The following is a 26,599-nucleotide window of genomic DNA, read 5'->3' as shown; positions in this document are numbered from 1 at the left end:
CAGGAATCTAACTGAAGACACTGATTTTGATGAAAGGGAAGGGTCCGTAAGATCATCACTAGAAGGCATCTCCTTCTGAGACATTCTGGAAATCTTACGCCAGAAAGGTGGTTGGTCCTCTGAAACCCCTTCCCAGGAGGAGTCTTTGTTCCTAGAAGCCTTCAGGTCTGGCTCATCTCCGTCCTGGGTTACCCCCCCCCCCCATGAGGCTAATCTGTCATTCAGCTGAAGCTTTCTCACAGGCTGCAGGTTCAGGCATAGCCATCAGGAGAAGTGCGTGGATGAGATTGTGATTTTACTGAGTTCTTTAAAGCGTTATTTATTAATGCTCCTTTTGATAGATCTTCTCTGTTTGGGTCTACTGTTAGAGACACTTTCCCACAGTGAGCAAGATGGAAAGACCTTGTCTGCTGCGAGAATCCATTTTTCTACCCTGCCGAGACATTTTTCCAGCAATTAACATGGTGGTACGATGATGTGGTTCCGACTATCTCAAGGACCTTTTCAAGACTCACTTGGAGGTTTTTCTCCCAGAGGCAGAGGGGAAATAATGGAAAATGCCACCCACGTGGTAGAGGGGGGTCAGCTAAACCAAGGGTTATGATATTCTTTCTTGGCTAGACCCTTTCATAGCTCCTGAAAGGTTGTCTGACTGTTCTTCCCTGGAGACAGTCGAGGAGTGCTTATCTTTGTACCCAGGTGCCTGGACAGCCATCGCAAAAGAGTCTTAGGTGCAAAAAGATCATATTCAGAGGATATTTCATTCCCTTTTCACAAATTTCTTCACAAAAAAAAGAAAATGACTCGTCAAAATTTCACCAAATCAGCCAGAATTAGCAGTTCTGTAGGTTTGAAAACTGCTAGATAAAATTTATCCAAGGGGTCCCACCTGATCAAGGAGGATCTGGAAGTTACTTAAAATTCTTTTTAGTGCCAGAGAAAACAGCAGACCTGAGGGTTATTTTGCATTTCAGTTATCTAAATCAATTTGTAACAAACTCCAAGTTTGATCATGGTTCAGTCTATCCTGCGCCCTTCTACAGAAGGTTGACTGGATGTGCTCTGTAGATCTTCAATACGCATGTTACCACATAAAAATGAACAGGCCCTCTCGAAAATATTTGCACTTTTGGCTGGGAGCCAGTCATTTTCAGTTCAGAGCTATGTCCTTCACCCCCCCCCCCCCCAGTTCCTAGGGTGTTCACAGAATGCAAGGCAGTGGTAGCAGCTTATCTCAGACTGCACAGATTCAAAATGTTTCCTTATCTGGATGACTGGCTTCTCACCATACCAACCAGGCATCTCCTAGAAAAAGCCTGGGATTTTTAATTCCTTAGGATCACAGTAAATTTTACCAAGTCCCATCTTCAACAAGTCCAAGTCTTGGAGTTTATAGGGCTTGCATAGACACTGTCAAGTTATCTTGTTCTTTTACCACAAAGGAGGATTCATACCTTCAGATTGTATGTCAAACAGATTTTCTCTCACCCCTCTCCTCCAGCAAAATTCTCTTTTAAAGCTTTAGATTTGATGGCTGCAACAGTTACCTTAATACCTATTGCTAATCTTCACATGCAAATTCTCCACTAGATTCTATCAGTACAATGGTCCATTCTTCAACAACCCTTGCAGCATCCTATAAAACTATCTTGAGTCTGCATAGACTCTCTACTGTGGTGCATCCAGACCGGCAAAGTTAGTCAGGGACGTCCCTTTATCCTTCCTCCCCCAAAGGCCGCATTGGCCACGGGCACCCACCAGTTGGGTTGGGGGGCATTTCTTGGGATGGACTGTTCAAGGCATGTGGTCTCCAGAAGAGACCCTATTGCATATAAATGTCTTGGAGATTAGAGCAGGCCTTTCAGAACGCTGGTTTTCTTGAGACAGTTGCTTTCCAAACAGACAATATGTTGGTGGTATGGTACATCAACAAAAAAGGAGAGCCAGTTCTTATCCCCCTTGCTGGGAAGCAATGAGAGTCTGGTGGTGGGCAATCTTCTCCAACTGCTTTCTTGTAGCAGTGCACATACTGGGGGAAATCCAGAGATCTGAACTAGTTTACTCCATTTGATCTTCAACCTGTGGGTATCGGGTCCGTAACGGATCCAAACCGGCAACTTCACAAGCATCTGCTCCAAGCTCCTCCCCATAATGCACCACTACTACCTTCCAACCCCCAGATCTTGTTTGCCGCGGCTTCCAACACATTGTAATTCTTGAGCTCCAGATTGTGAGTAGATTTTTTGAAGTGTCTTTTCCCTTTTCTTAGTGTTCAGTGTGTGTGTTGATAGTGTAGGTCTCCTCCCTTCCTCCCCCCTCGCTGGTCCGTCGAGTTTAGGTACTTTTCTTAGTTTTCAGGTAGTTCTGTAGTAGTTAAACTTTTCCCCTCCCCCCTCAGCCTTTTGTGTGCTTGTGGTTCTGACTGTGTGGCGAATGGAGAGTGTCTTTTAAACATCCCTTTTTTGTTTCTTGGGACTAGTTATGGCTGATCTCCCGAAACAAGTCTTCAAAAGATGGACTGAGTGTGGCCACAAACTGTCTCCTGCTGATAGCCACACTCTTTGTGTTCTTTGTTTGGGTGCTGCCCATCTGTCGACAGACTGCAATATTTGCACGGGTTTTAACCCATGAACCCTTAAGGGACCGTAGGGCTAAACTTATAGGTTCATAGGTTGGTACTAGGCTATCAGCCCTTGGGCCTATACAAGCTTAGCCATAACAATTCCCTGGCTATTTTTCCCCCACAATATTTACTTCCCTGGACCCCTGTCTAGCAAGGTGACTGACGTGATCCCAGAGGTAAATTTCCTATCTCCCATCCAATAGTCAAGGTTCCTTTTGAAGAGGGCCAAGGAGGCACTCTGCTTGACATACATGTATGGGCAGTCTGTTCCAGAGTATGGGGAGCCTCTGGGTCAGGAACCTATCCCTCCAGCATGTTTTGTTCATTGTGATGACAAGGTTTAGGTCCCTGGAGCGTGTGGCTCCGATGGATTGGGATTTCTTTAAGTGTAGCATGTCCAACAGCTCCGGGTTTGACATGGGCTTGTATGTTAAGCAGAGATCGCCTCTGAGTAGACGATATGCGACAGAGTATAGCCGGAGTTTTTTTAGTCAGTCAGCATAGGGCATCTGCTTTAGGCCTGTGATTCTTTTAGTGAGGTGTTTCTGCAGCCTTTCTAGTTGTTGCAGATGTCTTGTGAGGTAAATACCAAACGGGTCATTGTACTCTATGATGGGTCTAATTGAGGGATGAGTACAGTGGGACAATGACCTCCTTTTTTCTGGATGAAAAGCCCTTAGTGACGAGGTGTGCCACATAGAAGGATTTCCTGACTGTTGTGGCGATGTGGTTATCGAAGGTGAGACCACTGTCCACATGTGGTCCAAAGATTTTCTTCGTGTTTCACTGTTGCAGTCATTACATTTGGGTAATCCTGCTGGCAGGTTGCCCTCAGTCGGCCTGAATTCCAAAGTCTTGGGTCCTGCGTCAGATGCTGTCGCCCCTTCCCTGACGTCAGGTCGTCAGGGGTATAAAAGATGCAGCCGACGCCATTTTCTTCAGTCTTTCTTGCCGCGCGGTGCCCGAAGCAGAAACAGTTCGCAAGTGCCGGTTGGCTGACTCCTGAGATTTTCGTGTTCGAGTTTCAGATCCGAAGTCTTCATTAAAAGCCAAGTACCCCGCTGGGGAAACTTTTTTCTTGCTCCAGACCGATGTCAGAAAAAGTTAATAATTGTATTTCTTGTGGGAAGCAAATATCTCATAAGGACTTTCATTCTTACTGTATTCCTTGCCTAGGCCCTGACCACGACATTCCAAGTTGTCAGTTTTGTGCTAGATTTAACCAACACACTATTGAGCGTCGGTATGATTTTGCACTAAGCTATTTTGGGCGCAGATTTAATTATACAATGTCGTCAGATAGCCATCCAACTACCGGAGTTCACAAAAAGTGCAAAGGAAAAGACAGGCAACCGAGCTCCAAAACCGACAACGAAGCTTCTCCTAAGCCAGTCGCCGGTTCTCAGTGAGGCGCTTTAGCAGCCCCTGATGCCCGCTACTTTAGAGTCGCAGGCCACTGGAAACTCAAGGTATTGGAGCCTCTGAGACTATTCCCTCAGTTGGCTCCGGAGCCGCTGAGCAGGCATTGGCTTCTGAGGGTGTTTTCAGACCTAAACAATTATACATTAAACCAACTTCAGCTTCAAAGGCAAATACTAAAGCACCTTTAAAGACAAAGAAACAAGCTCACCAGCCACATGGACAGGCCTCCATGCCCATCCATGCCCAAAAAAACAGATGCTCAAAATGGCCGAAGACTTAATTACCTTGATCGGGGGGTTCCCATTCCCCTCCTGATAAGAGGCCTAGGCAAGAGACAGACTGAATCTTCAGGTCAGGTTTCCATTTCCTCTGATTCCTCTTCTGATCAGGAATATTCTCTTCCTCCCTATGAGGATTCTGATGCTAAAGAATCTATTCCTTCAGCTTCTTCTCATGAGGACTATTCTTTGGGGAAACCTTGCATACCATGAGGGAGCATTTCCACTGGGAGAGCCAAGATTTTTCAGAATCTAAGAAGAGACTCAGGGACTTCCTTCTACTACCTCAACACAGGCCTCTAGCTATTCCACCTGTGTTTGACATTGTAGATGATGTGTTTTCAGAGTCTAGTCTGACCCCTGACTCCTTACCTCCAGCTCCTGTTAAGCCTGACAGATACTACAGGGTTCCTGACTCTCATAAATTCCTTTTCAAAAACCCTGCTCCAGACCCAGAAACTATTTCTCAGAGTCCCAAAGGGGTTAAGGCTTCCACTGCAAAAAACCCTACCCCCTCTGACAGAGATTCTAGAGCACTGGATAGATGGGGAAAAAACACATCTGCTACCTTGGCTATAAGGGCCTTAAACTGCCAGTTTCATATGCTCAAATATCAGCAATATGTCATGACACTGCTTAAACAGAAAATGTTGGTAAATTCTGAATGTGCAGAAAACAAAGAAATCCAGGGTTTATTGCATGCAGCTAAACAAGTTGGAAAGCATACTTTGCAATGTGGTTTTGATTCTCTGGAGGCCTCCTGCAGGGCCGCTGTTACAGATTCTGTAATTAGGAGGCATGCTTGTTAAAGGAACAAAATCTGCCTGATCATGTCAAAGCTAAATTATTAGATGCACCATTACAGCATGATACCTTGTTTGGTGTTAAGGCAGAAGAAGTGTTAAAGAAAATGGAGGACAAAGCTAAATCTATGCAAATGGTCAAAGATTTTTTACAAGTACAGTCACCTAGGTTTAGCAGACACTGGCCTACAAAGAATTGGTCCTTTCCAGTGTCAGACAGACCTCAAAGGGGCAGATTCAGATGCCCTAGAGGCAGATCCCAGCCGCAAGGTTCGTACAGGTCTAAGCAATGGGGTGCTTCTACCTCCAGAAGTGGAGAAGACAAATCACAACCATAAAGGAAATAGTCCCAATGACTTCCCCCTGCCTGCACCAAGCACTTATCTACTGGCAACACCCTTAGGGGGAAAAAATAGCACTTTTTTCTCAAAATTGGCACATTATAACCCAGGACAAATGGGTTCTAGACATAGTGTCACAAGGCTACAAGTTTCATTTCCATACCCTGTCAAGGGCAAACGGTTGGCCAGACCTGCCAAAAAATCAATGGGCAGAGGCTCAAAAACAAGTCTCATCCCTCATGGACATGGGGGCTATTCAACAAGTGCCACAGCAAGAGCAAGGACAAGGATTTTACTCGACTGTTCTTGGTACCCAGAAAGGACAAAGCATGGAGACCGATACTGGACCTATCTATTCTAAACACTTTCCTGGATATACCAAAATTCAAGATGTTGACCTTGCAGCAGCTTCTGCCCATGCTGGGCAGAAAGGCTTGGCTCGTCACTTTAGACCTAAAAGAGGCATACCTGCATGTCCCAATCAGACAATCTTGCAGAAGATACCTCAGATTCAAGGCTGGTTCAAAACATTACCAATTCTCTGCACTGCCCTTTGTGAAGACCCTGGGCGCAGTAGATAAGCCAAAGTGCCTAGCACCAGTAATTGCTTTCTGCAGACAAAGAGGAATACAAATATATCCCTACTTGGGTGACTGTCTCATTCAAGCAGAGAACAAGGACATTCTACTACAGCATCTGACGTTTGTGAAAAAACTTTTAACATGCCTAGGGAACACAGTCAACGAAAAGAAATCAAAACTATCTCAAGAGATAATATTCCTGGGTGCAAGCTTAAATACAACTGCCCAGATGGCTTATCTCACGCCAGACAAACAAAGGCAACTGACTATCTATTTCAAGGAAATGGCGGCAAAGGCCCAGTTATCTGCAAGAAAAATTCTGCAGGCTTTGGGCTTCATGGCATCCTGCAGCCTACTAATTCCATATGCAAGACTGCATATGAGGAAACTTCAGTGGTACCTAAAAAGTGTCTGGACACAACATTGCCACAGCCTGGAAACAATGATTGCTCTCATTCCCTGCCTGCAACAGGAGTTTCGATGGTGGGCAAAGGCTTGTCACCAAAACAAGGGACAGCCATTCTCACTACCCCTAGCCAGGCAGAACCTAACAACGGATGCATCAGATTACGCCTGGGGGGCCCACATGGCAGGAAAAGGCATTCAGGGCACCTGGTCCACAAATCAAATGCATCTACATATCAATCAAAAAGAGATGCTAGCTGTTCAAAATGCCCTGACAGACTTCAAGGACCAAATTCATCCGGGACAAATACTGATAAAGACAGACAATACCACGGTTATGTGGTACATAAACAAGCAGAGGGGCATGCATTCTTACCCCCTTTGCAGACTAGCCATGGCTTTATGGGACACAGCATTGACTTACCAAGTTCATCTGCAGGCACAATTCCTGCCAGGAAAGAACAATACTCTGGCAGACGAACTAAGCAGAAACCTCATGGATCCCCACGAGTGGCACCTGGATCCACAAGTCTTCAGCATGATAAAGAAATGAGGACACCCGGACATAGATCTATTTGCCTCCCCTCACAACTATCAACTAAAAAGATTCTGCAAAAGGACTTATCACAGACGAGCATAGAAAGTGGACGCCTTATCTTTCAAATGGAAAAACCTATCAGTATATGCCTTTCCCCCACTGCCTCTCCTCCCCAAGGTAACTCCTAAAGGTGAGACAGGAGAAACCAAAAATTATTCTGTTTGCCCCAGACTGGCCCCACCAGTACTGGTATCCGATCTTAAGGAACTTGTCTCAATGCCCAGCCTGGACCTTACCTCAAATACCTCATATACTGTCTCAACAAAACCATCAGATTCTGCACAGCCAACTCAGAACTCTAAACCTGGCAGCATGGCGGATAATGTAGCCATACAAAGCACACCTCTCAGTAAAGCTGTGATGGATGTCATTTTGGAAGCCAGAAGGCCTAGTACTAGAAAATCCTATGCTGGAAAATGGAAGAGATTTTGTGCTTGGAACCAAGCTCAAGGAACCGACACAGCTATACCAAACATTCCTCAGATTTTGCAATACTTAACTGAGATGCTGGACAAAGGCCTATCTTTTTCATCAATTAAAATTCATGCCTCCGCCATTTTGGCTCATTGCAATACAGAGCCAGCACTCTTTTCTCATCCTTTATTAAGGCAGTACCTCAGAGGAGCCAAAAATGTAAGGCCTCCAAGGAGATCACCAATGCCTGCATAGGACCTCAATTATGTCTTGGAAAAACTCACCCTACCTCCTTTTGAGCCAGCTGCTACTGCGGATATAAAGATTTTATCTTGGAAAACAGCTCTGCTCCTAGCAGTAACTTCTGCAAGACGAGTGTCAGAGCTACAGGCTCTCATGGCTGTGGAACCTTTTATCATTTTTTATCCAGACAGGATCTCTCTCAGAACAAACCCTACATTTATGCTTAAGGTGGTGTCCAGTGTAGCCCTTAACCAAACTATTCATTTGCCAACTTTTTATCCAAATCCACAGAACAAGGGGGAGGAAATTCTGCATTCTTTGGACATACACAGACAACTTAGATTCTATCTGGACAAAACTAAAGATCTGAAGTAGGGAGTTCATTTGTCAGCAACCTGTGGGTCTTGGATCCGATATCGGATCCGAGCCGGCAACTTGTTTCAAGCTAATGGATCCGAGCTCCTAGCTCCTCCCCTCACCCATAATCCCCTGCTAACCCTGCATGACCTCAGATCTAGTTTTCCGCACTTGTGGATAGCTAGATTCCTGTGAGCTCATCTAGTACTTGGCAGTTAAGTTGATATTTTCTGTCAGCTTTCTTATTTTTTCTCAAAAATATTAAATGTGAAAGTGTTAGGTACCCAAATTTTTTTTCTTTTAAGTAGTTTCCCTCCCTTCGCTGGTCGTTAGAGTGTGTTGTGTGTTGTGTTTTGGGGCCTGTGTGTGTGTGTTGCATTACTTTTCTTTAAGTATGGCTGAGGCCCCAAAAGCCATTTTTTCAAAATGTACCGAGTGTGGCCATAAGCTCTCCCCGGCTGATGGCCACACTCTGTGCATTCGGTGCCTTGGGGTTGAACACCTCAGTTCAGGCTGTACCATTTGTGCAGCGTTCAACCCCAGGGCACTGAAAGAGCGGAGGTCGAAGCTGGTCTTGGCGGGACTTTTACCCCCGGACTCTGCTCCGGCCTCCGCTGCTCCCGTGGCTCCACCACAGGCTGTGGTTGCTGCCATTCCTGCACCCCTTCCTCTGCCCGGGACTCAAACTCCCACTAAAGTGTCGGAGGACAGGGAGGCCAGGAGGGAGAAACGGAGGGAGAAGCACCACAAGCGGCGGGCCGAGACCTCTGTTTCGGCCCCGCCAGCTAAGCGGGCTTCTCCCTCCACTGCTTCTAGGTCTCCTCCTCCTCGGCTCCGATCCCCTTGCTTCTCCCCAGGGCCCGAGGAGGAGGAGGCCCGATCTCCATCGAGGTCTTCGAGGCGGCATTCCAGGCCTGCCTTGGTGATTTCCTCAAGATCGACCTTTAGTATGTCTGATGCAGATTTGGACCGGATGATGCGAAGGTTCATCCAGGCCCAGCTGCAGATAGGAGTGCTCTTGCCTCCCCCCCTTCGGGGGGGAGCTCGACACCTTTTTTCCATCCTATTGCTCCTTCTCCGACCCGCAACCCGGGTTCGGAGCCGAGCAGCGTTGGAGCCGGGGGTGGGTCGGCGCCGACAGTACTTGGTACTTCGGATCCGAACCTGCCCTCGAGCCTGTCATATCCGACCTCTCGGAGTCGTGGCCCGATCTTCGGATACAGGGGATTCAGTGTGCCTTCGGCTCCGTCCAGGTCAATGCGCACTGGTCCTTTGGATCCGATGGTCTCGGCGCCGGTTCCGATCTCTTCATCAGATCCGAGTGGGAACCTGCTTTCGGATCCAAGAGAGAGTGGTTCCCCCTCGGCTTTCGATGTTGTGGAGAGGGCTCTGTTGAGAGCATCCAGACCCTCGGTCCTTGTCTCTGCTCCTCCCTGCACTCCCTCTCTGCTGGGCCAGGCTTCCATCACCCGGCCAAAGGGACAGCCTGCTTCAATGTCCCAGATGGTTCCATTGGAACAGGATGTAGCTGGCGAGGCCTCCTCGGACAGCCCCCCCCGAGGAAGTGCCCCGCAGGCATAAGTGCAAGAGGAGGCACGTGGACTCCCCTGAGTCCTTAACTGAGGACACGGACTTGGAGGAAGGGGAAGGCTCCCCAATATCACCCCCTGAGGATGTCTCCTTTGGAGACATCATGGAGATGCTGAGGATCAGAGGTGGGTGGTCTGCCCCCAAGTCTTCCTCCGACGAGTCCGTGTTTCTGGAGGTATTCGAAGCAGGCCCGTCTACCTCTTGGGTGTCCCCTCTGGCCGACCCCTTGGTGGAACTCATTACCACCAGGGCGTGGAAGGATCCAGACACCGTGGAGCCAATACCAAAACGCCCGGACAGGATACTTAGCCCCCCCTCAGACCGATCGCACTGGAGTAAGGGCCCCCCCGTAGATGCCATGTTGACGGCGGCAGCCACGAAGAGGGAACTGGCTCAGGAGAGCCCTTCAGTCTATCCACCGAGCAAGGAGTCCCACTCGATGGACCGCATAAGGTAGCGAGTTTTTAGTTCAGTGACCTTCTCGGTAAGGTCTCTGAACTATATGGCACATGTCATCAGGATGCAGCGGGATCTTATCAAAGAATACGCTGCCTCCCCTCCTGAGTCCATGTCGGCGGATGACAAGCAATTGTACTCCACCCGAATGGCCACTCTGAGATCAATTTCAAATACCTCTATGCGGCTGTTGTCCCACGCCACAGAGGGAGCCGCTAGAGCTAGCGGAGCAGGCCTAGTCATGAGACGTCAGGCCTGGCTCCGTCATTGTGACTTTGCGGAGCCTTTTAAAGCGTCTTGCGAATGCCCCTTTCGATGGTTCTGCCCTATTTGGCAAAACAGTTCGCGAGACACTTGTCCAGAGCGAGAAAGACGGGAAGACGTTGTCTGCCGTCGGAGTCCGCTTCTCTGCTCCCCAGCGGTCCTTTTCGAAGAACCAAAAGGGTCAGAAGAAGATGTGGTTCCGGAAATCACAACATTCCCAACCCGCTCCAGACAACCAGTCCTTCCGTGGCAGAGGAGGACAGGGAGGACGCCGCCCCAGGGGCAGAGGGGCTCAGAGAAACTTTGGGTCCAGAGAACCTTTCTCTGAACGGCCCACGCAGCAGCCCTGAAGGGTTGCCCGGCTGCTCCACTCTGGAGGCAGTCGGGGGGCGCTTCTCGGAGCACCTAGCGACATGGGAGTCCATCACGACAGACCACTGGGTGCTTCGTTTTTTATCCAGAGGGTACAAAATACCATTACTCCATGTCCCCAAATTCAAGAACCTCCCCGATGTACCACCCGATCAGAGGGAGGCCGCAGCCGCAGAAATTCAGCAGCTGCTAAGAAAAAGAGCCATCCAGCCCGTCCCCCAAGACCAGCTCGGATTAGGGTTCTACTCCAGGTTCTTTTTGGTGCCAAAAAAGACGGGGGACTTGAGACCGATCCTAGACCTTTCCCGCTTGAACCTGTCAGTAACCAAGGAAAAATTCCGAATGGTCACTCTTCAGTATATTCTCCCCCTTCTAAGGGAGAACAATTGGATGTGCTCTATAGACCTCAAGGATGCGTACTACCACATTCTAATGGACAGACGATCCAAGAGGTTCCTCCGCTTCCAGCTGGGAGCCAGTCACTACCAGTTCAGGGTCCTTCCCTTTGGCCTCACCACAGCCCCCAGGGTGTTCAGCAAGGTATTAGCAGTGATTGCGGCCCACCTGAGACTCCAGGGATTACAGGTCTTTCCGTACCTGGACGACTGGCTCCTGACCGCCCCAACAAGGCATCTACTTTGCTCAGCCAGAGATTTCTTTCTCTGCCTAGCCCCACAGTTGGGCATCACCATCAATGCCGACAAATCTCTTCTGGCCCCGACACAAGTCATAGAATTCATAGGAGCCAGAATAGACACCAGAGAGCTACGAGCCTTTCTAACTTCCGACAGAATCCGGAATTTGCAACTCCATGTGCGGGCTATCCTCCAATCAGAGACTTCACCAGCGGAATTAGTCCTGAGGGCACTAGGCTCCATGGCGGCAGCGATTACGCTCCTTCCTTGCGCCCGTCTGAACATGCGGGTACTGCAATGGACACTTCTAGGGCAATGGTCCTTTCTATCCCTTCCTCTTCATCACCCCATTGCTATCAGCAAGGCTTGCAGGAGGGCTCTATTATGGTGGCTCCAAACTTCGGACCTCCATACGGGCCGTCCCTTCTGCACCTCTTGCCACAGTGACCACGGACGCCTCCCGCCTCGGGTGGGGGGGGGCATTATTCAGGCAGGATGGTCCAAGGCACGTGGAACGACACAGAGACCTCCCTGCATATCAACGTTCTGGAGATGGGAGCGGTGCTGTTCGCGTTGCAAGCACTTCAGGATCTCCTCCCCATTGGAACAATTGCAATTCAGTCGGGCAACATGTCGGTTGTCTGGTACAACAACAAACAAGGGGGAACCAGATCTTACCCTCTATGCCACGAAGCCATGAGAGTGTGGGAATGGGCGATCTCCTCCAACCGCTTTCTGATTGCAACGCACATTCCGGGACGGACCAACATCCTAGCGGACAAACTCAGCCGCACACTTCTTACCCCGTACGAGTGGTCTCTCAATCGACTAGTAGCGAAGCAGATATTCGCAATATGGGGGCAACCCTGCTGCGATCTTTTTGCGTCTCCCTCAAACAACAAATGCGGCAATTTCTTCGCTCTGATTCCCCCTCCAGGGGAAACTCCAAGAGACGCTCTGGTGCATGCTTGGCCACCCGGTCTACTTTATGCCTATCCTCCTCTACCCCTGATGCTGCAACTCTTACAGAAAGCCTCGCGGTTGGGGAGCAGGATGATCCTCATTGCCCCATTCAGGCCTCGGCAAATTTGGTTCCCTTACCTGTGGTCTCACCTAGTGAATCCTCCTTGGATTCTGGATCCCAGTCCGGATCTAATCTCCCATCCGTCGAACTTACCGACCCCAAACCTGGACAATCTGAAACTGACAGCTTGGTTGCTCCAGTTCCACTCCTAGTTAGGACTCCCGGTATCTCTTCACCAGTCAAAGCCATCCTTGTGGCAGCGCATAAGCACTCCACCAGGAAAATGTACCGCAGTAAATGGAAACGTTTCTCCATTTGGGCAGAGCATCATGATCTAGATCCCTTTACGGCTCCTCTTCCGTCCATATTAGACTTCCTAACCGAACTTTTTCAGGAAGGCGCTAGTTGTTCAACTGTTAAAGTGCAATTGGCAGCCATTTCACATTACCATGTGGGACATGATACAGGGCCTTTGATGTCGGCCAAGTTGTGTAAAACCTTTCTCAAGGGCACCTTCTTGCTTAGACACCCTATAAAAGAAGCCGTACCACCGTGGGATCTTTCACTAGTTCTTCAAGCCTTGACTGCTCCACCTTTTGAACCCACTGCTTCAGTAGATCTCAAATTCTTGTCCTGGAAAACAGCATTCCTTGTAGCCGTCACTTCAGCAAAAAGAGTTTCGGAGCTTCAAGTTCTTTCTGTGAAGCCTCCTTATTTGATCTTTCACCCAGACAGATTGTACCTCAGGATCAATCCCTGTTTTCTTCCCAAGATAGCATCAGAAACCAACATAAATCAATCCATAAATTTACCGGTCTTCTTCCCTAAATATCAGAATAAAGGGGAGTACAAGCTGCACTCATTAGATGTTCATAGGCAGCTTCGCTTTTATACTCCTAGAACAGCTGGTCATAGACAATCCGACCAGCTGTTCGTTTCCTTTGCCAAATTTAATTTGGGGAAAGCAATATCAAAAGTATCCCCATCACGCTGGATTTCTCAATGTATCCTATTGGCGTACCAAGCCTCTGGGAGACCCGCACCGGAAGTAGTTTGCGCACATTCCACTCGTTATCTCTACTTCTGCGGCCTTCAAGTCTAGAGTTCCTTTGGATGATATTTGTTCAGCAGCCACTTGGGCTTCATCTCATACCTTTATTAACCACTACAAACTGGACGTGATTTCTAGAGGGAGAGCATCCTTTGGCTCTGCGGTGCTTCGCAATATCCTTCCATGATGGCCACCCAAGGTTCAGGTAGCTGGGGACTCTGTCCCACAGGTTGCTGACAAATGAACTCCCTACTTCAGATTAAGAAGTTATGTACTCACCATAACGTTCCATCTGAGTAGGTAGCTTCATTTGTCTGCAACCATTCCCCACTCCTTCCCCCCTGGCCTTCTTCGGATCTTTTTTTAGTTGGATACCCGTTTTTGGGTATTTATTGACGGGCAAACTCGATCTGAGATCATGGAGGGTTAGCAGGGGATTATGGGTGAGGGGAGGAGCTAGGAGCTCGGATTCATTAGCTTGAAACAAGTTGCCGGCTCGGATCCGATATCGGATCCAAGACCCACAGGTTGCAGACAAATGAAGCTACCTACTCAGATGGAACGTTATGGTGAGTACATAACTTCTTATTTTCAGAAAGACAGAACAATTACTAGTGACATATGCTGCAGGATCACAAGGAAAGGCTATCTCCAAGCAGACTATCTCAAAGTGGATAGGTCACTGCATTCGTTTCTGCTACTCTCAGCATGGCAAACCAGTGCCTAAGGCCATTAGGCCACATTCAACCAGAGCTGCAGCCACTTCTGCAGCCTTTCTCAGGGGAGCACCAACCAAAGACATTTTAGAGGCTGCTACTTGGAGTTCAGTGCACACCTTTACAAAGCATTACAATCTGCCACTTTACTCTAAATCCAGAGCAGGCTTTGCCACTGCAGTTCTGCAGGGCCTCATAGCCGCTCCTAATGCTGTTTAGCTCCAGCCCCCCAACCATAGCTTTGGGACTCTGCCCAAATGTAATGACTGCAACAGTGAAACACGAAGAACATAGTACAGTTGTGTACATTTACCATAAATGTAGATGTTCGAGTGTATTCACTGTTGCAGTCCAGGTTACCCACCCACCATCCCCCTTATTTCTGCTGGAACTTATCTTTACTTCTCTGATCTATACAGCCTATGTGGTGTATTTGCTTGTAGATGAAGGTAAAGTTTATTTTGGTGCATGTATGTTTTACATATATATATCTAGCCTACCCGTTTGGGGGCACCTGATATCTTGGGCAAGAAAAACTGAAGAAAATCTCGTCGGCTGCATCTTTTATACCCCTGATGACCTGACGTCAGGGAAGGGGCGACAGCATCTGACGCAGGACCCAAGACTTTGGAATTCAGGCCGACTGAGGGCAACCTTCCAGCAGGATTACCCAAATGTAATGACTGCAACAGTGAATACACTCAAACATCTACTTTTATGGTAAGTGTACACAGCTTTACTTTTCTTATCACACTTTCAGTGTTTAGTGTACTGCCACCCATGTGGTAATTCATGGGCACATGTTTTTTCCCAAAAGGGATAACTATAAACTTCTTGGCATTGAGCTTGAGCCCATGGCTCTGGCACCAAGCATCTGTTTCTGTAAGGCTCTTTTGTAGAAGATCCACATCATTTGGGAATTCAGTAATGGCTCCCAGTTTGCCTTCATCTGCAAACTTTATTAGCCAGAGTCCCTCAGTGTTGGCCTGTACATCAGAGTAGATGCCAAACAAGAGCGGTCCCAGGACTGAACCCTGTGGTACTCCACTTGTCTGGAGCTGGATTTGGAGTTGGCTGCTTTTACAGTGTGGGTACCGTCAGTAAGTCAGTTGGCAACCCATCGAGTGACGTAGGGATTTATGCCCAGCTTAATAAGTTTATCTATGATTCCAGAGTGGGGGATGGTGTTGAAGGCCTTGTCAAGGTTCAAATAGGCTGTGTGGACTGCCTTACCCTCATCCACGGCTCTGGAGACTGAATCGAAGAAGTCAGTCAGGTTCAGGAGACACGATCGGCCCTTCATGAACCCAAACTAGGTGGGGTCCAGTGTTTGAAGGTTGCCAATGTCTTTGTTTATAAGTTCCATGGCCTTGCAGATTAGGCTCGTCAGATTGATGGGACGGTAGTTCCCAGGATCCAAGGTGGATCCCCCCATGTGGAGTGGGATAACTGTAGCTGTGTGCCACTCATTGGGCACAAAGTCTGAGGTGAGGCTATGATTAAACATGACACTTAGGTGAGGTATTTTGTAGTTCATGTAGTACAAAGCCCGGTATGTCGTCTGGTCCCATGGATGCTGTATTCTTAGCTTTGGAGAGTGCGTTTTTTACCTGCATAGCCGTGATTTCTGGAATTTGGCAATCTTTCTGTATTGAGATGGGCCCTTTAGAGGGTGAGAGGGGGTGAATTTGGCACTGAATTGATCTGCCAGGATGTTGGCAATGTCCTTGGGATCAGTATATTTAATGCCATTCTTTTGTAGCTCAGAGCAGATCTGAGCATTGCCATTTATATTCTTGACATAGCTGTAGAATGCCTTGTGGTTGTCTTTGGAATCTTTGGCAATTTTATTTTCGTAACTAGCTTTGGAGTATTTAATGAGGGATCTCAGCTTCTTAATGAGGCTGGTAAGGGAGTTTTTTTGCATCCTGGGATTTTCCTCTTTTCTGCAACAGTTTCTTCCTTCTGTTGTATAGTTTGTTTATGACAGGGGACCACCAGACTGGCTTCCTTTTTTTGGAGAAGAGTGTCTTGGTTTTATTTGGGATGACACGATTCATGCATGAGTGGATGTGCTCGTACATTGCTTTAGTGTGGGATTCGGCAATCGAACTTTCAGTTCCTGTCTGCATGGGTGTCATGAAGTTTGTCACTTCTGACTTTAGTAACATGAAGTTGGCCTTGGAGAAGTTTTTTTTACAGGTGTTTCCTTACTGGGGGGGGGGGGGTGGATGTCAAAGGTGATTAGCTTATGGGCGGACCTAACCAACGAGGGGGTGACCTTTGGTGTGGACCATCGATTTCCCATGTTGGTAATGACTAGGTCCAGGATATTGGAGCCCCTGGTGGGGCTGTGGATTAGTTGATCCAGGGCATTGGAATTTATTAATTCCAAGAACCGTTGGGCAAAGGTGTTGGTACACTAGTAGTTTTCCCAGTTAATGGCAGGGTTATTGAAATCGCCCAGTATTAGGGTGTTTGGTTGTATCTTAATATTTCCAGTATGCTTAGAAAGGTGTAATGAGAATCTTGGGGCATGGTGGGGGATCTTTTGAAAGCTACAATTTGAATTGCAGGCTTAACTAGTGTTAGTTGTACTTGGAGAATTTCGGGTGCATTGTGTTGGGCAATTAGCCTGGAGGTGTGAATATCTTTGGTGAATATGGACACTCCTCCACCTTTAGTGTTTCGGTCCTGGTTTGGTGGCCGAAAAGTGTGGTAAGAGTTTTAGCCTGGTATTGCAGGGGTGCTCTCTGGAGCCTTGAACCAGGTCTCAGTTACTGCACAGATATCGATTTTTCTCCATTTTTAGGAGTGCCTCGAGAGAGTGCATTTTGAGGTTTAGATATCTTGAATTGAGTAGCATGACCTTCAGATTTTGCATACTTGTACCTTTTACGGTGGTTGTTTTGTCCTTTGAGCTTTGCCTAAAAAAGGCACTATAGGGGTGGCAAGAGCCTTAGCCAGTAACCTGAATCGCAGGGTCTACAGGTGCAGACCATCTCTGGCAATGCATTGTGGTTTGTCTATCATGTCATCCCAGGCCTGCTCCCTTCTACGGTGGTGGCTGCCTCCACTTCTGCTTCAGTCACGGCTGTGACCGCCTCTCCTTTGACTCCCGCCCTTTCTTGTCCTCCCTCCCAGGCTGGGACTCATTCTCCTGCCCCTAAGCCTGTGGAAGGAGAGCATAGACAGGGCAGAGAGAAGGAGAGAGAACGTAGGAGTGACGAGAGGAAGAGGTCCCCCGGATCTTTTGGCTGTGACCGAGCCTCCCCGCAAACTTCAGTCTAGGCACCGACCTGACTGCCCTCAGCTCCACTCTCTTAGGTTTTCTCCGGAGTTGGAGGAGCCCATGCCACCTTCTAGAGCTTCGGTTCTTCGACCTGCCAGATCAGAGTCTGTGGCTTTGTCGCGGTCTACCCGCAGTCTCTCAGAAGCTGACATGGATAAAATGATGTGGAGATTTATTTGCACACAAATTCAGATTGGAATTTGCCGGCCCCCCTCTCCCTCTGGAGGGGGGAGCTCACTTCCTTTCTTTACACCTATATCTCCTTCTCCGATCCAACCCCCGGTTTCGGAGTAGATGGATCTGGGAGTTCCCGTAGTCAGGTGGTCAGCGCCAACGGTACCTGTTTCCTCAATGCCAGCAGCTGCCTGGAGCGTGTCGGATCTGACTAGTTCGGGCCTGAGTGGCTCTCAGAGCCGGTACCTGGTTGTCGGATCCAAGGGGGTGGAGTTTTTTTCATCGGCTCTGATCTTGTCTGGTCACGGCCACCTCCTCGGTGCTCTGTCTGCTTAGGGTCCGGCTCCCATTCCCACGTTTGATCTGGGGAGAGCGGTTCCCTTAATGGTGACCAAGGAAGCTCGCTCTCCTTTGGCATTTGGCATAAAAAGTGTGACTGTGGACAGAAGATGCCAGTCACGGATAATCATAGTTCTTGTGTTTATTGTTTGGGCCCTCTACATTTACAAGAGGATTGCTCTATCTGCCATTCCTTCAGTGGCAGGGTGTTATTAGAGAGGAGAAGGAAATTGGTAGCTAGAGGACTGTTGAAATCGGACTTCCAGGATATATTGGATAAGACTGACCAGACCTCCAAGTCCTCGAAGGGGTCAAAGTCGTCTAAGGTGTCTTTGGAGCACAAGTCTTCGGCTCTGAGCACCACTGGCAAGACTCGGTTGCTGGCTCCACAGCCTCTGGAGCCGTGCACCGAGATCTTACCTCGGTCCCAAGTCATTGTGTTGGAACCGGTGCCGGAGGTTTTGAAGTCTCCGATCCTTAAGTCAGTGGCTTCTTCGGCTCCTTCGACCCATTCTTCCGGTGCCCTTTCTGACATCGATGTGGACCGAGTGGTACAGAGACTTTTGGTGAGCCCGGCCCTGGCCAAATTGCTTGCAGCATCGACCCAGTTGGCTTCAAAGCCTACGACCCCTCCTTCCACAAGTTCTGCTCCTCCTCCGAGGCCAGTTGAGCCTTGGAGCCGGAAAGGGAGGATCCGATAGTGGTGGAACCCTTGTAGCCAAGGCCTGTTCCAGTGCTCTTGGCTCCTTCGACCTTGACTTCTTCGGTTCTGATCGAAGAGTCTTGGAGCTGACACTCTCTCGCTGGTTCCGAAGTGGGGGGGTCGAACCGACGCTTCGGATCCGACTCTCCCTCTCTGGGCTTCTGCGCAGATGAGCTCGGTTCCGTCCTCTGGTTCGGAGCCCGTGGTCTCGGCCCCTGGGAGGCTGCCGTCTTCTTTGGAACCAGCGGACTCCTCGGGTCGAGAAACCGGTGCCTTCGATGCCATGAGGAAGGTCATGTCTGCTAAGACCCTCACTTCTTCAGTTCCTTCCTCTTCCTCCCCTAAAGGGCCACGCTCTATCTCTACACCACAGGTTCCCACTAAGCGTCGAGACTCAGAGCCTCAGGTAACCCCATTGGGTGACCCCTTCTTGACTGAGAGTTCACCAGACACTGACTTAGAGGAATCAGAAGGGTCCCCATGGTCCTCCTCTGAGGATGTCTCTTTTGCAACATCCTTGAAATACAAAGGCAGAGGGGTGACTGGCAGTCCCTTACCCCTACTGAGGATGAGTCGGTGCTCCTGAAGGCGTTTGGGTCTCAGCCCTCTACCTCCTGGGTTACTCCGCCTTTCGATGAATTAATGGACTTGATCGCTCGAAAGGCGTGGGAGTCTCCTGATTCTATGGAACCGGTCCCACGGAGGCCCAACAAATTTATCACCTGCCCTCAGGATAAGTCATTTCTCACAAAAGGGGTTCCCGTTGATGCCATGGTGGTGGCAGCGGCCACCAAGAAAGAGATGTCAGACACCTCTTCCTCTGTCCATCCTCCTAATAGAGATTCCAGGACGATGGACAGATATGGGAAACGCATCTTTAGTTCTGCGACATTTGCAATGAGATTTTAACCCATTTTACCCGTCTTAACGAGATCTCCTAAAAGAGCTTGGAGATACAGGGCAACACAGGTGATGCTGTCTACCAGAAAGTGACGGCACAGCTTAACACCCTTAATTCCATTGTAAACTCGTCCATGAGGCTCATTTATTATGCAGCCGAGGGATCGAGCCAGGCAGCGGATTCAGCGATAGCTCTGCAGAGACAATCTTGGATGCGCTTATATTCCTTTGTGGAAGCCTTCAAGTCTTCCTTTGTGAATACCCCATTTGATGGCTCTTCCTTGTTTGGGCCCAAAGTCAAGGAGACACTCACTAGGTGTGAGCAGGAAGGAAAAACTCTATCTGCCGTAGGAGTCCATTTCTTCACCCCCACTAGACCGTACCCCAAAGGGCAGAGAGGTGGAAAAATGTGGTTCCGAAAGTCCCAAGGAGCTTTCCAGAACACACGTAGTGAAACCCCCTCCAGGGGCAGAGGAGGGGGGGTATAGTGGTAGACGCCGCCCAGGCGGCAGAGGGGGTCTGCAGAACCAGGGTGACAGGGAGTAGATGTTCATCGTGTTTCACTGTTGCAGTCATGACTTTAGGGTTCTCCCCTGACAGCAGGCAGCCCTCAGTCGGCCAGAATCCCAAAGTCTGGGTCCGGCGTCGGCTGTTCAACCATGCTCCCTGACGTCAGAGCGCCAGGAGTATAAAGCTGACAGCCGACGCCATCTTCTCTAGTCTTTTTTGCCGTGCGGTGATGATAGTTCACAAGTGCCGGTCGGCTGACTCTTGACGAATTTTACTGATATACTTCGGTCCAAAGACTTTCTTCTCCACTCACAGCTAAGTACCCCATTGGGGAAACTTTTTTCTTGCTCCACTCCGATGTCAGAAAAAGTTAATAATTGTATTTCATTTGGGAAGCAAATACCTCATAAGGATTTTCATTCTTACTGTATTCCTTGCTTGGGCCTTGACCACGACGTAGCTAGTTGTCGGTTTTGTGCTAGATTCAATCAACGTACAATTAAGCGAAGGTATGAGTTTGCTTTTCATTACTTCGGTAGGCGCTTTAACTACAAAATGTCGTCGGATACAGTCCCGGCTACCAGAGTTCACAAGCGTCGCAAGGATAAAGACAGGCCTCCGAGGTCCAAATCTGATGATAGCGCACAAGCGGAGCCAGCTTCAGGTTCGGCCGTAGTCAGTGAGGTGCTTTTGCAGCCCCTGTCGTCGGCCATTTCAGAACCGATGGCTGAAACGGACTCTCATGAGGAGCCAACCAGGCCTTTAAATATTTCTGTTGCAGGACCTTCGGATGGGTCCGGAGCCGCTGTGCAGGTACCGGCTTCCGAAGGGGTTTTCAGGCCTACTCAGCTCCTAATAAAGACAAAGACAAAGGCAAAGACTCCTTCAAAATCAAAGACTTCAACACAGGCCTCTTCTGAACCGGCTCCTAAGTCACAGAAACAGTTACTCAAGATGGCGGAGGATTTAATTACTATGATTAGGGGTTCTCATCCCCCTCCAGACAAAAGGCCAAGGCAGGATGTTTCTTATGATTCCTCTGATCATGCTTCTGTTTCCTCAGTTTCCTCTTCTGATCAGGAATATTCTTTCCCTCCTTATGAGGATTTTGATGCTGAAGAATCCATTCCTTCTGCTCTCCCCCTGAGGATTTCTCATTTGGGGAAACTTTGCATGAAATGAGGGAACATTTCCATTGGGAAGGACAGGAGTTTTCGGAATCCAAGAAAAGACTGAGGGAATTTCTTCTTCTTCCCCAACATAGACCCCTGGCTATTCCTCCTGTTTTAGATATTGTGGATGATGCCTTTTCGGAGACTAACTTAACCCCTGACTCTTTTCCTCCTGCTCCTGTTAAGCCTGATAGATATTACAGGGTTCCTGATTCCCATCATTTTTTATACAAGAACCCTTCTGCTGACCCTGAAACCATTTCTCAGGGTCCCAAGGGAGTTAAGGCCGCTTCTGCCAAAAATCACATTCCTACTGAAAAGGATTCTCGATCCTTAGAAAGATGGGGCAAAAAGGTGTACACTTCTGCTACTTTGTCCATTAGGGCTTTAAACTGTCAGTTTCATATGTTTAAATACCAGCAATTTCTATTTTTTATTGTCTGTCTTAAAACAGAAGCTTACTTCCATTTCTGCCTGTACAGATGATAAGGAATTACATGACTTATTGCACGCCACTGAACAAGTTGGGAAGCATGGTTTACACTGTGGATTTGATGCCATGGAGGCTTCTTGTAGGGCTGCGGCCTCTGGCACAGTGATTAGAAGGCATGCATGGCTAAAGGAACACAATTTACCTGAACAAATAAAGGCTAAATTATTGGATGCTCCTGTTCAGCATGATGTTTTGTTTGGATCTAAAGCTGAAGAGGTAATTAAAAAGATGGAGGATAAGGCGAAATCCATGCAAACAGTTAAAGATTTCTTACAAGTACAGCCTCCTAGATTTAGCAGGAATTGGCCTTCTAAAAATTGGTCCTTTCCCGCTTCTGACAGGCCTCAGAGGGGTAGATATAGACGTTCCAGAGGGAGGCCTCAAACGCAAGCTGCTTATAGACCAAGACAGTGGACTGCTTCCACCCCTAGGGGAGGAGAGGACAGGTCACAATCTCAAAGGAAACAAACTCAATGACTCCCTCTGTTGGGCTACAGGAACTTCTTTCCTGGAAGCCCCTGTCGGAGGAAAACTCTCTCTTTTTTATCAAAATTGGACTCAAATAGCCCAAGACAAATGGGTTTTGGATGTGGTTTTAAGAGGTTAGAAATTCCATTTTCATACCTTGCCAAGGCCAAGCGGATGGCCAGACCTTCCAAAGCATCAGTGGACGGAGGCCTTAAACCAGGTGGAAGCTCTTTTGGCTATGAATGCCATAGAACTGGTTCCTCTTTCAGAGATGGGAAAAGATTTTTATTCAAGGCTTTTTCTAGTCCCAAGGAAGCAAAACTCATGGAGACCCATTCTGGATCTGTCGATCTTGAACACCTTTCTAGAGATTCCAAAATTCAAGATGCTTACTCTACAGCAGCTACTTCCAATGCTGTCCAGAAATGCATGGATGGTAACTTTGGATTTAAAGGAGGCATATTTACACATTCCCATCAGGCAGGATCGCAGAAAATACCTCAGGTTCAAAGCCGGATCGAGGCACTTTCTATTCTCTGCACTGCCCTTTGGATTATCTACTGCGCCCAGGGTCTTCACCAAATGCCTGGCTCCAGTAGTCGCTTACTGCAGACTCAAGGGAATTCAAATTTACCCTTATCTGGACGATTGTCTAATTCAGGCAGACAGCAAGGATGTCTTACTCCAGCATCTAGAATTTGTACAGAACCTCCTCAAGTTCCTGGGATTCTCTGTAAACATAAAAAAGTCAAATTTGACACCATCATAACAGATATCTTTTCTGGGTGTGCTACTAAACTCCACAACCCAGATGGCATTTCTGACATCCGAAAAACAGTTACAGCTGGCTTCAACTTTCAGAACCTTGGCAACTTTAACTCATCTATCTGCAAGGAAATTCCTGCAGGCTTTGGGTTACATGGCCTCCTGCATCCTTCTCGTACCATATGCAAGACTACACATGAGGAAAATACAGTGGTACCTAAAAAGTGTATGGTCTCAGCATTGCCACAGTTTAGACATACTGATCTCTGTCCTTCCTTGCCTTCAAAAGGAATTTCTTTGGTGGTCCAGGGCATGTGCTCTAAACAAAGGGAAGCCCTTTCGTCTGCCTCCTGCCTCTCAGATTCTAACCACGGGCGCCTCGGATTATGCTTGGGGAGCCCATTTTCAGGGCAATTGTTTGCAGGGCCTTTGGACAAAGTAATCAGAAGCACCTGCATATCAATTTAAAGGAAATGTTAGCCGTTCAGAAAGCTCTATTGGCCTTCAGGAATCTTTTACAACCAGGGCAACTGTTAATACGGACAGACAACACCACAGTTATGTGGTACATAAACAAGCAAGGGGGATCTCATTCCTACCCCCTTTGCAAACTAGCCATGGATCTATGGAACACAGCTCTAGCTTGCAATCTGGATCTTCAAGCTCAGTTCCTACCAGGGAAACAAAATTTCCTGGCAGACAGTCTGATCAGAAATCTTTCTGATCTACACAAGTGGATGTTGGACACCAAAATATTCAGGATGATAACAGCAGTCTGGGGATGTCCTCACATAGACCTCTTTGCATCCCATCTAAATCATCAACTACTGACTTTTTGCACCAGGACTTTCCACAGAGAAGCTTGGAAAGTAGACTCCCTGTCATTCAGTTGGAGGAACCTCTCGGGATATGCCTTTCCGCCTCTTCTTCCACGGGTTTTATTGAAGATAAAACAGGACAAGCCCAAGAAGATAATCTTGCTGGCTCCAAATTGGCCTCGGCAGTTTTGGTATCCAACTCTAAAAAACCTATGCCTGGAGCCCCCTTGGGTTTTACCTCGGTCTCCGAACCTTCTGTCCCAACATCAGGGTCAGGTTCTACACTCTCATGTCAGAACTCTCAGCTTGGCAGCCTGGTTTATCCAGGGCCTTTAATTTCTTCTTTACTGCCCAAGCAGGTTATGGATGTCATTTTAAAAGCCAGACGTCCTAGCACTAGAAAATCTTGTGCAGAAAAATGGAAAAGATTTTATTCCTGGATGCAGGCTCAGGATTCTGATCCTCTTTTTCCTAACATTACTTTAATTTTACTTTATTTGACAGATCTCTTACATAAGGGTCTCTCTTTCTCTTCCATTAAGATACATGCCTCTGCTATTTCTGCTCATTATAATACAGACCCTCCCATCTTTTCCCACCAGCTCATGCGACAGTTTCTCAGAGGAGCTAAGAACTTAAGACCTCCTAGATCTCCTCCCATTCCTGCTTGGGATCTCAACTATGTTTTGGAGAAACTAACCTTGCCTCCTTTTGAGCCTGCTGCCTCTTCTGACATCAAGTTTTTGTCTTGGAAGACAGCCATCCTGTTAGCCCTAACCTCGGCCAGGAGAGATGTCCTTCAAGGATGCATCTGCAGTCCTTACATATGGGTTGTCCTGCCTCAGGCAGCCCTTCGGTCGGCCGGATTCCAAAGTCTGGGTCCAGCGTCGGCTGATGTCGCCTTTTTCCCCGACGTCAGAGCACCTGGGGTATAAAGGCATCAGCCAACGCCATCTTCCCCAGTCTTTCTTGCCGCGTGGTGCCCGAAGCAGAAGCAATTCGCAAGTGCCGGTCGGCCAGCTCCTGTAACTTCAGCTACCGAAGACTTCAAAAGCTAAGTACCCCGTTGGGGACTCTTTCTTGCCTCAGCCGATGTCAGATCAAACGCTTAAAGTTAATAATTGCTTAACTTGTGGGAAACAAATACCTCATAAAGATTTCCATTCTTACTGCCTCCCCTGCCTAGGCCCAGACCACGACGTCTCGGCCTGTACAGCCTGTGCCTTCTTCAACCAACGCACTCTTAGGCATCAGGCGAAGTTTGCAGAGGAATTTTTTGGGGCTAGTTACTGTTACAATATGCTGTCGGAGACTCCGACTTCTCATTTAACCAAAAAACGGAAGGAAAAGGACCGACACACGCGGACCGTGGTTTCGGCTGAAACCACGCCTAGGCCTACCACGAGTGTCTCAGTCTCGGCTGAAACCAAGTCCTTGGTACTTCCGACCGTCGAAACCGCACAACCGACAACTTCGGCCCCGGAGGCCTCTTCTGAGTCGGTTATAGAATTTCCCTCAGAAACCGGTGTCCCAGAAACATCCGACACCATTTCCCTAGACAAAACTACGCCAGCACGTGGAGCAGCCAGGCCTCCTGCATCCATGTCCATAAAGGCATTCACAAGGGCTAAAGCTGCTAAGCAGCCAAAGTCTCTGCCTCCCAAGGCTATTCCTCAGGGATCCACTACAGGTTCACAGATTTTAAGTTTAGCTCAGCACCTTATTTCCTTAACTAGGGGCTCTCAGCCACATCCGGACAGGGGCTCTCATCCTCCTCTAGACAAAAGGCCCAGGTTTGAGCCCACTGATCCCCAGTCCTCTGATGAGGCCTCAGATGGCTCTGCTCTTTCTTATTACTAGGAGGAGGCCTTTACGGCCTACGAGGATTCTGATGCAGAGGAATCTATTCCCTCTGCCTCCCCTCCTGAAGAGCTGTCCTTTGGGGAGACCCCTCACTCCATGAAGAGAGCATTTCAAATTGCAGGGCCAGGAATTCTCTGATTCCAGGAAGAGATTAAGGACTTTTTTGCATTTACCTCAGCATAGACCTTTGGCTATTCCTCCTGTTTTGAATGTCATTGATGATGTGTACTCTGAGTCTAGCATTACCCCTGACTCCCTTCCTCCTGCTCCTGTCAAACCCGATAGGTACTACAGGGTCCCGGACTCGCATCATTTTCTTTACAAGGCCCACTCTGCTGACCCTGAAACTATTTCCCAGGGCCCTAAAGGGGTTGCATCTGCCACTACTAAAAATCCACTCCCCTCTGAAAGGGAGTCCAGGGCTTTAGAGAGATTGGGTAAAAAAGTGTATACTTCTTCCACTCTTTTTATGAGGGCATTAAATTGTCAATTCCATATGATACAGTACAAAGAGTATTTGTTAGATGAATTGCATAAAAAACTGTCTTCTCCTGAACCCCTAGATTGCAAGTCACTTCAGGATCTGGTACATAACTCCCAACAGGTTAGCAACCATTTCTTGCAGTGTGGTTATGATGCATTGGAAGCTTCATGTAGGTCAGCAATGACAGGTGCAGTCATACGTAGACATGCTTGGCTGAAGGAACAAACTCTACCAGATCATGTTAAAGCAAAGCTTCTGGATGCGCCACTGGAAAAGCAAAAGTTATTTGGCTCCACTGCTCAGGAGGTCTTAAAGAAATTTGAGGAAAAGGCTAAATCTGTACAAACAGTCAAAGATTTTCTCCAGGTCCAACCACCAAGATTCAGCAGAAATTGGCCCTCTAAGAATTGGTCCTTTCCAGACGCAGAGAAATTTCAAAGAGGCA

At 48.1% G+C, this 26,599-nt stretch overlaps 1 protein-coding gene across 1 annotated transcript in view; it reads left to right on the top strand.

Moving 5' to 3' along the window:
* Positions 1-26,599, top strand: part of PAXIP1 (PAX interacting protein 1) — a gene marked incomplete in the record, with an annotated part of 1,449,657 nt that overhangs the window by 795,375 nt on the left and 627,683 nt on the right.

This window comes from Protopterus annectens, chromosome 3.part1 (assembly GCF_019279795.1).
Source record: "Protopterus annectens isolate FY-2018-M chromosome 3.part1, PAN1.0, whole genome shotgun sequence".
NCBI classification, from domain to species: Eukaryota; Metazoa; Chordata; order Ceratodontiformes; family Protopteridae; genus Protopterus; species Protopterus annectens.
The sequence above is the reverse complement of the archived record's forward strand: the minus strand, read 5'-3'. Positions and strand labels throughout refer to the sequence as shown.